The sequence below is a fragment of the Rattus norvegicus genome, chromosome 10 (genome assembly GCF_021556685.1).
Source record: "Rattus norvegicus strain SHRSP/BbbUtx chromosome 10, alternate assembly SHRSP_T2T, whole genome shotgun sequence".
NCBI classification, from domain to species: Eukaryota; Metazoa; Chordata; class Mammalia; order Rodentia; family Muridae; genus Rattus; species Rattus norvegicus.
In genome coordinates, this window is record NC_141543.1 from 79,181,941 (window position 1) to 79,194,878 (window position 12,938).

At 48.5% G+C, this 12,938-nt stretch overlaps 1 protein-coding gene across 44 annotated transcripts in view; it reads right to left on the reverse strand.

Moving 5' to 3' along the window:
• Positions 1–12,938, reverse strand: part of Msi2 (musashi RNA-binding protein 2) — a 368,962-nt gene that overhangs the window by 134,312 nt on the left and 221,712 nt on the right.

Genomic DNA, 12,938 nt, shown 5'->3' on the forward strand with positions numbered 1-12,938 from the left:
GGGGAGGGTGTATTAGTTCTCTGTGGGCACCTGTATTCATAAACAAACACACCCCCTGCATGTAATCAAAAGTATCTTAGAGTTATATTTGTGGGAATTTTATATTGTATCATTTGTGGGAAATTATTATCTGTTCTGTTATATAAATGACATTACAATATAGCAAATACTTTACCCAGGTCAACACAATGTGACAGCTTGACAGTGTTCCACAGAGCAGGAGGCCACAGCTAACTTCCCTTCTATGTATATTCAGTCCATTCTGTTATATACAACCGGCTTCAGGATCCTCACTCTGATGAAAACTTATCAAGTAAAGTCCTAATTTCTAGTTCTGAGACTTGGTGACAGGTCTTTAAAAAGGTTTAAAATGTCTATTTATGTGCATACACGTGTGTCTGTGTAGATGTGCAATATGCATGTGGGTGCTGGGAAACCCAACTTGGATCCTCTGTGGAAGCAATAAGTGCCCCTAACCACTGAGCCATCTCTCCATCCAAACTGGGTCTTTAAAGCAGCGATAAAATTAAGATGAGATCACTAGGCCGGGCCTTAATCCACCCTATGAGTAGTGTCCTCAAATGAGGACAGGAGGACAGGAAACACAGGGCTGAGGAGCCATAGGCCGACAAGACCTCAAGAGGAACCAACCCCACCACAGCACAATCTTGAACTTCCAGGATAGACAGACATGAGAAAAATATGATCTGGTTGTTGAAACTCTCCAGCCTCCGGTGCTTTGGTATGGCAGCCCTAGCACCCCGGTACACCAATGCTAGGGCTCTTTCAAGACAATCAAGAAGAAAAGTACCCAGGATGGCTTCTGCCTTTCTTCTCACATACCCTGCATACGGATCTCAAGAAACAACATACGACTCGACAACCCACTCCTCTCATTTGAAGATCTAATCCTTTCGGTCACAAGACCCGCCTTCACCCTCAAGAAGACTCGCCATGCCAGGGTGAATCAGTTGCTCTCTTCATGGATTCTGGACTCAACAATGGAGGCCGAACTACAACCCAACCCAGGCGGCTACACAAACTGTTAGCCAGAGGACTCTGTGCTTGGGGCAGTTGGGGTGTGTATGTGGCCGGGAAGATCCTAGCACCATGTTATGCTCAAAAGCTCACAAGGGAGCCATCCGCTAAGCTACCTGAGGAGGAATCACAGGCCATCCATTCCTCATTCCTCTTGCGTGAACAGTGAAGTGAGGATTAAAATGGTGCCTCTGGACAAACTGGACTTATTTTTCTAGATCCTATCACACCCGACAGTGGAGAGAGCAAAGTTCAGGCAGGAATGGAAAAGCAGGCAAGCCAGTCTGGAAGAGATCTGTCTACTTAAAAATCCCTTCTGGAGGCGGGGCCCCTTTTGTTGCTAAGCAACCCAGGCTGAACAAACAGGCTCCTGGGGCCTCCCCCTTCTTGTACCCCCCACTCCGGCAGTCATTTGTTGTGGAGAGGGTATCCTTACAGGGAGCTGGCCCCTGCTTTCTCTCAGGCACCAGCTGGCAGGAGAGGCAAAGCGCGTTGGAGATCACTTGAGCAGGGCCTCCTTCTCCGGGCTGTTCTTGCTCCTCATGCCTTGGCGGGCTTCAAGAGTCCCCCAGACACCTGCTGAGGCCATACGCCTCCCGTACACCACCCAAGCAAATCGCCATAAGATCAACTGGTGTGTTTGTACACAGAGCAGTCACACCCCAACATATGGCATCGCAGACTCAGACCTTGGGATGCCAGAAGAATTCAGATGCCTGGGGCGAGGGTGTAGGTTGGGGGTATCGCCTGCTGTGGGTGCAGGTAAATGCGACATCTGCTTCTTTGCACCCATCTTCCCATTTTCTGAGATGTTTGCCAAATCTTGATTATTAACTGAAAATGTCTAACAGGGAAGAAAACAGCCTCCCTTCTGTGTTGGCCATGTTTTGGTACTGAAATTCAGATCCCCGTAGGAAATAAATATTTTGAATTAAAAAAAATTTTTTTTCAAAGCTGTCTTTCAGCAGTGCGTAATTGGCTCCCCGCTTCTCCTGGCTAAGTTTGCCTGCTTTCTTCTGTAGCCTCCGCATTCCCTCCACCCTGGTGAGCATGGGGGGTGGGGGGATCTGTGTGTGTGTGTTTTGGGGACAAGCATTGTTGTAGAGAATAGGGCTCTTTCCCTTGTAGTCCAGCTGTACAATGGGACTTTCGAAGACCTCCTGAATAGATAAAAGTGTCAGGGTGCAAGAAAAATTCTATTAACGTTTTACAAAATACAACATCTAAGAAGTAGCTGGAGAAGGAGGTGTCGGGGGGGGATCAATATGGATGAGATCCAGTGCAGAGGGGTGGGGGCACTTTTCAGTGGTTGCAAACACTTATTAATTCAGAGACGCCATCAAGGCGATGGAAATCTGGCAGGGCAGCAAGAGCTGAAACCAGGAGAATTTGAATACACAAAGACTGAATAGAATGAAAACCCGAGGCCTCACATACGGGCCTGTTTCTCACGGTTCTCGGAGAATCACACAGAAGCAGCTTGTGCACGAGTCTCCGTCATGGAGTCTGGAGAATGAGGGACACAGTTGAGGTGACTGGTGCCAGTGCGGGAGCCAGTTAACTGGCAGTAATCTCGGCTTCCTTGTCTCACAGGAGCCCCTGAACATAGGGTCACACCTGAAACTGGCCCGAAGGAGATGTCTACGGATCATAAGCCTCCAGGAAGAGCTGAGTAGGGATGCATGCTGGGGATGGGGAGCTATAAGCTGTTGCTTTTCTGACCTCAAGAAGGGAACATCTTTAACCCTGCAAAATACTCCTCGAGGAACATGGTCCTGGCCCTTATACTCAACACTTGGTGTGGGCAATGCTATGGCACAGATTTCCTTGTACCAGAGGTGGCGCCTGAAGGCCTAACTAGTCTTTTGAATCCCCTGAGGGAACGAGGAGAGAAGAGTAGGTGTTTCAACCTTTGGTGGCTTCGTCCTATGGCCTGGAATGAGCCTGGTCTATTTCAGAGAAAAGCTTATTCCAACCATGAGAAGTCTCTAGCCATGACCCAAGGCAGGTCCACATGGAGTCTGTCTTCCTGAGCAGCCTATCTAGGAATGGAAAAGCAAAGTCATAGAACTTTTAGGTCAAACCGTTGGGAAGGGGCTACTCTCTCACGTTGAGCCTGGAAGGTCTAGCACGTGTGTTTCTGCCTATGGAAGGTTCCAGTAAATATCCCTCAGGAGGGTATACATACCAATGGAAGGGGAGCAACACTGATGGGCTCTGGGACCATTACACATATCAGATTTGCCCAGAGGTGGGTGACCCACAGACCTTTTGGGGGCCCCCCAGGATTTGTGTACCTAGTTAAGTCTCGGCTCCTAAAGGTACTCCTACTAGCCTGTGGCCTCTTTTCCCTTCCCATCATAAACAGTGAGAGCTCAGAACCAAGAGGTTAAAGACACTGGCCAGAGGTGTCTCCTCTAAAGAATATTCATACCCAACACACAGCTGACCCCACTAGAGGACAACTTTATTTGCTTCTACACACCGTGCGCGTATCTGGCACTTCTACTTGCAAAGCATTGGCCCAAATACAAACAAGGGGCAGGTCCCCTGGCTCTGTTGAACAGGTCATATTAGTGACCCAACATCTAACAATTTTGTTGTTGTCCACCCAAAGAAAAGGAGTCTATTTCCCGTCCCTTTGGATTGGGCCTGGGCAATAAAATGATCCGGAGAGAAGGGTGTGTCTACTTGAGTTCTGACTGGAAGCAGGTCTGCGTACTTTTCCGTGCTTCTGCTTGCTCTCTAGTGAACTTTGGTCATCACCATGAAAGGGACATGCCTGGGCTAGCCTATTGAAGGATGATGGTGCAGGATATATGGTGCAGGCAACTGTCCCCATTTCCCACAGCTGAGGCCCTATTGAGAACAGGAAAATCAGTAAAGTGCTCCCAGGTACCCTAGCCAGCAGCTATTGCCTGATAACTGAGGTTCTGTGGTTTGTTACACAGGATCCCTGCAGCAAGTGGAGATGATGTGTAGGCAACCCCTGTAAATACATAACTCCAAAAGAACACCCCGAATTTAGAAGATGCAATTTTGAATAAGACCATAGAGCAAAGGAAAAAGAAAAAGAAAAGAAAAAAGAAAAAAGAAAGACGGCAGAAGGAAGGGGAAATAGTCGAGGAGGGTCTGGTATTAAACTACCATGTTGCAAATGGAACCTTCCAGATGGACAGAGGTAAAACTTCTGCTTCTAGGTTTCATCCCAGTAGTAAGGGTGAAGACCTAGGTCCTAGAAAGGTCAAGAAAAGATGTTCATCAAATGAACACTGTGAAGACTCAACAATAATCACCAATCAAAGTCAGTGGGGAAAGCCTCTCTAATCCCCTCTTCTTTAACTAAGGAGAGAACCCTCTTTCGAACACCTCAAAGATTTAATTCGAGCCAGACAATTTTGCTGGGTGATCTGAAGTGGTCAAACAGTGTTGACTGTATCCAAAGTTGACTGTACTTTTCCCAGCTCATGTTGACTGAAGAAGCAATCTTTAAAGTCATAGTGCACAGATGGATGCCTATGCAAGGGGAAGTCATAAGTTTTCTTTGTCCAATTAGCTGAGCTCAGTTCCCTGGAACGCTGTTCTGCCCAGATCTTCACAGAATTGCTTCCCTGGGTATAAAGCAAGTAAGAGAAGTAGAATACAGAAAACTTGTTCCCAGGGGAGGGCTAAAGCCAGGAGCAGCAGGTGATCAAGATGAGTCCAGTGTCTCAGGGAGCTCAAGGCACCTCCCTGAATGTCCCCTGGTAGCATCTGAGAAAGGAGAGAATTGTATGAGACGGCTCTAAGCTCCAAGGATGAGGATTCTGCAGAGGATGCGGAGAAGAGACTGCAGAGCATGCTGGGGGAGAGGGGACAGGACAGACACGACAACATCTGGGAGCATCAGATTCCCCACTGAAAACTGTTTTCCTTTGAAAACTGTTCTGTGAGGCTGTTCCAGAGCTTTGCTGTGGTCAACACACTCCAAGAAACTTCCCACACCTCCTGGAACGCTGGCACCCCCACCCCCCATCATACCTATTGAGAACAAAGCAGGAAACTGAACTTCAAATGGTCCTTAAATGATCTATCCAGATGTGAGGAGGGGTACAGGGAATTGGAGAAACCCCCACTCTTGCCCAAGAACAAACACTCTTAGATTTCTCTTCCTGCTCCCACATGGATGCTTCAAGAGTTTAAATCAACACCGCAAACACGGCACTGTGACACGACAGTGCACGAGGCTTAGGGCCAGCCCTATTATGCTTTATAAATTCAAGGCCCTGAGGCTATTTGATGTGGCAAGACCACCTAGGACATAGGGCTGGCGTCTGCCCTGTGTCAAGCATGGGTCACTTCTGCTCCAACCACTGTATCTAGACTAAAGTAGGTTGGCTTTGCCAACCGCTGACAAGAGAAAGCAGGCAGCAGAGGGGTCAGCCTGGAAAATTCCATTAAATTCAAACTGCAATTTGCATTAGCAGTTTCAGCCTTGATGGCTCCCAGTAGCATCCTAAAGGCTGTTGAAATACCTGTTGCCTAGGCCACTCCCTCTGGACTGTTAAAGTTGCCAAGGCCACAACCTTACTCTCTAGGGGACCTTGCATAAGGCCTCTTAGGCTCTCCAGTGATCTATGTTTTTGTTCAAGGCAGAGAATCGCTGTTTTAAATGGTCAAATGTAGTGGGAGGTGCCTTGCCTCCCAGCAGGTGTGTTGAAAACCAGCTAGCTGGTATTAGCAGGCCTTAGGCTGCCCAGATGTGGAATGCTAGATGAAAGGGAGAGGCCCTCACCCTGTTTCTTGTCCCAGTCTTAGTCTAAGGAAACCAGGATTCTCGTCTGAAGTAGCCAGAAGGACCAACAACTGAACCACGAGCTCTTACATTTTTGAGACAGGGTTACATGTAGCTTAAGCTGGTTTTGAACTTTTGTGTGGCCCAGGATGACCGGAAGCTCCTGATCCTTCTACCTTCTAAGTATTCCAGGTGTTCTAGTAGGTATTCTAGGCCTCTGACACCATTCCTAGAGTATTGGGTGCTAAGGATGAGACCCAGGGCATCCTGCTTGCTAGGCAAGTACTCTCGTCAAGTAACTGACATCCCTAGTCCCGAACCCAGAACTTTTAAGGCAACCTAATGAAACCACTACTCCCTCGACTTAATATTTCTGCAGTGTTATTATAGCCTCGGCCTTCATATGGCACACGAGAAAGAGATTCTCATCAATCCTCTGAGCCCCAGTTTTCCCACCGCTGGCAAGGGCCCATGACTCAGATGCTGGTCTCTGGAAGTTGAAGCTTCTGCCCCTCCTCCCCATCTAGGTTCCTGCCTCCCTCCCCGGAGCTGCAGTCAAGAGAACTCTCTGCCGCTTCTCTGGGCATTCACCCCTGGAAGGTTCCAGCACTGGAGGTGCCCTCAGGGCTTCTATGCTAGCCCCCGCTGTCAACTACCGCCCACCCATTTCATCCCGGAAGTCCAATACTCTTGCTTACACCAGCCCCCAGAACTTGTTTATTCTGAATCACACTCAAACCTCCACTGAACAGCAGGGAAAGAGCGTGGTCTCTTCTACATCCTTTTTCCTTAATGTGGTAAAACACGTAACATAAACTTTGCCGTTTTAACCATGTCTTTAGCATTCAGTTCACAGGCGCTAAGTGTGTTTTCTGAATTCTTCATTAAAGGCTTGCCAGACTTTTGGCTCGCATATTCTACCCTCACAAGCAGGACTGTGTGCTATCTGTCCTATTTTTCTTACTTTTGTGTTTTCAACCCTGCGAACTCATTCCACTTCCTCATTTCACTTATGTAACACCAAACCCCAAAGTTCACCTGATACCAGTTTCAAATGTAACCAATGGACGCTTGTGGGAGTTGGGGCTTGCTGAAGAGTATAGCGTACCTACCTACCTACAGGCAAGGCAGATTCTACTTATGAAATGCTCACCCCACCCTCACCAAATAATGATGAACAGTGACCATTTTCTATAGCCTCAAGGGCAATTTGCAAGCAGCTCCGGGTAGATACTATCATACCCATTTTGTTGGTGAGGAAATTAGAATTGCTAAGACTAAGTAGCTGGCCTGGCGTATCACACATAAGATACAGCGGAGTCAGGATTTAAAGCTTCTTTGTCTCCATTCACCGTGTTCCGCTTTCTAAAGTCCCTAGAGCTTAGGTTAGTGCTACTGTCTTCGGGATGAACCAACAAATACTACCTTCGAAGCTCTCCAAACAGTCTGTGGCGATTAAGTAAGCTTAAAGGGGATGGGTGGGAAGAGGGGACAACTGAAGAGTTGAGGAGATAGGACACAGGGGTTTCTTTTGAGTCAGGGAAATCTAAAAGCTGAATACTGGGTTTCTTCATGGTCACAGAGCAGGAGGTGGAAATGGACAGGAGTCCTGGATGTCAGCCCAGGGCTCAGCCTGTGAGAGATTACAGGACACTAAGTGTACACTTAGAGCACGAAGAATACATACCATGCCTCACTCATCTTAGGGCTAGTTGGAAGGCTTTCATGATTGGCCATTGAGTCCCTGGCTCAGAATACACCCAATTCACATCCTCCCGGGCAATTCTCTTGAGTTCACGAACATGAATACACACACAAACATACCCACTGAAAAGTGGGTCAGACAGAAGAGCAGCCACCAACAGAATCATCGTGCCCTTGGGGGAAACAGTCACAGGAGGATCCATCTTGAAAGAGCCCCCTGAGGCTATGGCTGGCGTTCGGGCTCCTTGTCAGCTGGGCAGACAGAAGTCCTGGTCCCCAGAGCAACCAGGGAGGAAGGAGGAGATGCTCTCTGGGGCGATCCCAGTCAGGGCGTGCAGAAGAGGTGAAGGAAGGGAGGTGATAGGAGAGAGGCTGGGCATGAGCTGTTGGAGGAGAAGCAGTTGGATTCAGCAGGCTGACAGCTGTCACATGGAAATGGCATCTGGCCTAACGGCCTCTCGTGTGACGTTCCTTCGAGTGGCGGCTGTTGTGCTCTGGTAATCCAGTACCCGCTTTCAGGTCTGGTTGCCGAGCGTGTGTGTGCATGCATGCATGCATGCAAGTGGGCTCTGGAGGAGGGGAGTGGCAGGCTACTGAATGTTCCTTTCTCCCTGTCTCTAACCTCTCCCATCAGGCCTCACCTACCGTGAAAAAGGCCCAAACCTGCCAGCTCCAGAGGAGAGAGGCCCATCATTAGGGGAGCGTTGATGTGCCGTAACAGACTCTTGCATTCCCATTAAACAAATACTAAACTGCTAATTGCCAAAATGGATCTGCACGACTCTGACCGAACAGGGGAAGGGTTTATAATTACCAAGTGTGAAAATGCACAGCCTGTAAATAAGAACCTCATCTGTCCTAATACAGGCTGATATTGATGGGCATGAAATAAACATCAGGACCAAATGGAAAAATCATCCACATCTCCTGTGGCCAATGCAATCTCAGCTGGTGACAAGCGTGGCTGCAGCTATCCACTTGGGGAAGGGAAGAGGGGGGAGGAGCGGCGTTTCACCGGCTGGAGAAGTCCAGGTTCCAATCTGCAGTTCCAATCCCTTGGGCCATGTGCCACTTCTCTCTGCCTGCAGAACAGGGAGGGAAGCTACAAGGCTTGATGGTGGGACCAGGGCCCGTCTGCGACGACGGAAAGGGATTTCTGTGTGCATAAGCCTCCCGCTACTCGGCTCTTTTACAGACAGGAATGGGCAGATGAGGGAACAGGGAGATGACAGCTTACCCAAGGGGGCCAAATTCATCACTAAATCAGTATTTATTGAGGCTCCTCTGTCTGCCCACCAGGAAGTTAGCTGAGGAGTCTAAATGGAAGGAATGAGGGACCTTCCTCATGACTCGGAGGCTCTCTGAGGCCTTGGCAATCTCTCTGTGCCTTCCTTTCTGTGGGCTGGATGGGAGGCAGACTCGCAGCCTTAGGACTTCACAGCCATTCACTTGCCTTGATTACATGGAGCAAAGGAGAGAATTGCCACAGGCTCTACGAGGGCTCCCGGCACTCTACCAGCTTGCCATTCTGATAAATTCAGCTAAATCTTGAGGGGAGTGAATACCTGGGGGCTGGGAGGAATCTTCACCCTATAGAACTATAGTCCTAGGAGTCACAGAGGTGACACAGGGGTCCCAGCTCCACTCCCAGTGTTATACTCCTTTCCCCTAGGAACAGCTGCACCCTTCTTTGCTCTAGAGAGTCAGAGAACCTCTTCTCCCTCCTGGGATGCGCTGCTAGGTCTGACCTCAGCAGTAGAAGCACTTAAATGCCCAAAATAGAAACTACCTTTGGTCCACAGCCCAGTTTTGGCAGGCGGCAGAATTCTGCGAACTGTGTGGCTCCAGGTAACTGAGTGCGCCAAGCACTGCTCATCCCCAAGGCCACCATGGGTCTTAATGGACTTGGCACCAGCTTCCTGTCCCTTTGGCTACCTAACAGCCAGCTCCCTGGCTCCTAACCCCCAAATCACCTCAGAGTCCTAGGTCAACGACCCCATGGGCTATACAGTTCTAATGTTGTCCCTTTTTCCAAAATTAGCCAAATGAAGGCAGTGCTGAATGTCTGTTTTTAAAGACATTCTCCATGGTCACTTTAAAATTCCCCAAACATCTGCAAATAATGGCTACCCCAATGTTGCCGAGAACAACGTTCAAGCGTAGCTAAGACTGAGCATTCATTCGCTTGGTAAGAGAAGATCACTTCCCTAAGGCAGACAGGAGGAAAAAGACAGGAGTCCAGGCCACTTCTCACTTTCCAGAGGAACAAACCAGTACTAGCTTGGTGATTTTCTGGCTAGCTGTGACAGAGTAAAAGAAACCTAAGAGGGCCTTACAGGGCTGGGGTTCAAATCGTTCTCCACCACCCCACCCTGTGAGTTTTTGGGAAGGCTCTGCAGGACAAAAGAGAAGAATGATCATTGTGTCTCTTCCCCTCTGCATCGAGACGTAGACATTATTGACACAGAATCCAGGAAAGCATTTGGCCAGTGGCCTGTTCCTGGCATTACACACTTCAGCACCAGCACACATGGGTGCTCACAAATACCTGTTAGGTAAGAGATGTGACAGGGACTAACAGACTTTGTATTGATCACCACACAGTCCGTGTTCCAGTGAAGTCGGTATGGACGAGTGACGTTTAACTACACAAGCTCGCCTGGCTTTATGGACTATTCTCTAGGGATGTAAATACACAGTATTTTAGAAGCTCAGAGGGAGTGGGGGTGGGGTGGGGTGGATGGCACTGGTGGCACATCCTCCAGTGGACCGCTCCTCGATATAGAAAGAAGCACACGAGCCACGATACCTAGCTTTTGTGGATCCCTTGGAGGCAACTGTGCTGATGAGAAGGAAAAAAATATCCAAGCTTGGATGGTTCTACTTCTATTACAGAATGCCAAAGTTGATGTATTGAAACCTAGCTCAGATCTGTGTTTGGCCGGGGGGGGGGGGGGGGTTGGGCGGGCGCCCTTGGTGTGTATTAAGGAACCCGGTGTTTTTTGGTGGACTCAGCGGGACAGTTCTGAGTATGATGATGGCCATTAGAATAAGCACAAGACCACTGTTTCTTTTCTTTCTTTTCCCTTTTTATTTCTCTGGTTTCTAGAGACAGGGTTGTGGGAAAATGGGTAAAGGACACATAAGGGCACTTTGTAATATATATATATACACATATATGTATGTATATATATTACATGTGTGTATGTATGTATATTACATGTGTGTGTATGTGTGTATGTATCTCATCTACCAAGCCAGCTGAACTTGCGTGAAAGAAAGACTGTTATCTAGTTATAATGGAGGCTTTTGGTGACATCGCCTAAATAAACTATGACTACAGCTGCTACCTTTAGTTCAGCCTGAGGTACCCGAGGTTCCCAGTAAATTTCCTTTGACGTGATAAAGTGAACTTAACGACCCCGCTTCCTTCCGTGGAACACTTCCGGTGGAAACTTCTATGCTCCTCATTAGGTCCCTAGTATGGCTTATTGAGAGAGTATTGTCGGAATAAGGATGTTTCCTACTTCTCAAGCCGCACCATTTTCCCTAAAGGGAAAAGGAGGAGGAGGAGGAAAAGCCGGTACCCAACATCCCCAAAAGCAGCAACAAAGTAGCACCTCAAGCTGCTTCAGGACCCAACAGGCAGCTTTCGCTCTCATTTATTTCTACATCAACACGCCGAGGATGGAGACCGCTCTCATTTCAGGAGCTGTCAATTTGCCTTAGTGCTGGGTTTTTCATCTGTTTTCAGTAAGAAGGAATTACAAAGCAGGCAAATGAAATAACGCAGAGCAATCCAACATATTTCAGCAATTCAAATTGGGACCAGGGAAGAAGGAAATTAAACAACGATGACAGGCCACCCAGCGAACCTGTGTGAGGCCCACTGGCTTGGCCCCTACCCCACTGGCAACCTTGGAACCCGATGACGCTCAGCCCTCCGCTGCCAATTGTGCAGTCTGCTTCACCCCGACCCCTCAAATCATGCGCGTATGCTGTACAACTTATATGGTACTTTGCTTTCCGAAGCAGAAAAGTCTTGTAACTGCGGGTGAACTGTCAGGTGCTGTTCCTTTAAACGGCCTGTGAAAGAGCGCGAGGGCCGGAAGTCCGTCCCTATGCATTTACTTCTGTTCCTCAGAAATCAACAGAGACACATGCTTCCTGCAAGCCAGACCACATGAGAAACACTCACTGCAACCCAAGGGTCTCTTCCGCTTGCTGTCTCTTCTTGGGGTGGAGGGTAAAGCCTCCTAAAGACTTCTGGCAAATTCATCGAAATGTTTGGTTTTAATTAAATTGTTGCTCAGTTGATTGGATCTGTATTTCTCCCTTGCTTGGCTGCAGAGCTGAAGACAAACTAAGAAAATGTTAGAAACTACAGGGCCAAGATGCCCTGCTGGCCTCTGGGGCCATGTGGTACTCAAGAAACTGCCTCTTGGGGTTGGGGATTTAGCTTTAGCAAGTGCAAGGCCCTGGGTTCAGTCCCCAGCTCCGAAAAAAAGAAAAAAGAAAAAAGAAAAAAAAAAAGAAAGAAACTGCCTCTTGACCCTCACAGGTGACAGCTCTGGGGGATCAGGTTCCTTTGAGCCATTGAAATACAGGAGGCCCCTGACCTCCAATCACCATCAATTAAGATCAAGTGATATTGACACCTGCAGAATGTATGTATCGATGTGCCAGGCTGGCGGACCCACTTCTCCTGCTAGAACTGACTCCATAGGAAAACATGAAGGGCTCTGTCCTTCCCTGGACAGAGTAGTGATTGCCTCCAGCGGTTCAAGACTGATCAGTACCCCCAGGTGCTGATCACCACACAAAAATGGAGCCCTAGAGCAGAGGCACCCATCCCCCACCTCTGAGAGGGAGAGCGGTGGTGGTAGGAGGAAAGGTGACCCAAGGGACTGTAATGACCATTTATTTGTTTGTATGTATGTATGTATGTATGTATGTATGTATGTATGTATGTACGTACATACGTACGTACGTGTGGGTGGATGACTATTAGTGTAGTGAAGGCCAGAGGTCAAGGTTGGGATGTCTTCCTCCATGGCTGTCCACCTTATTTTTTGAGATGGAGTCTCTCGCTGAGCCTGGAGCGCACTGATTCAGCTAGGCTGGACAAACAAGCAATCCCTGGCACCTGCCTGTCTCTGCAAGCCCCAACCCGGGTGCTGGGTTTACACTCGTGCTGCCATGCCCACCCTTACAAGGGTGCCAGGTGGTCTGTTGCTTGCCCGGGAGGCATTTTATTGGCCAGCCATCAGCCCAGCTCCCAAACACCTGTTTCTAAAGGCATCGCTGAAAACATGCACCTGTCCAGCCAGCTCCAGCAGCCTTCAGGCCTCATGCGGCTTTTAAATCTGTAAAGCTGGGCGGAGGCTACAACCCCATTTATGAACCATACACGCACGAACCA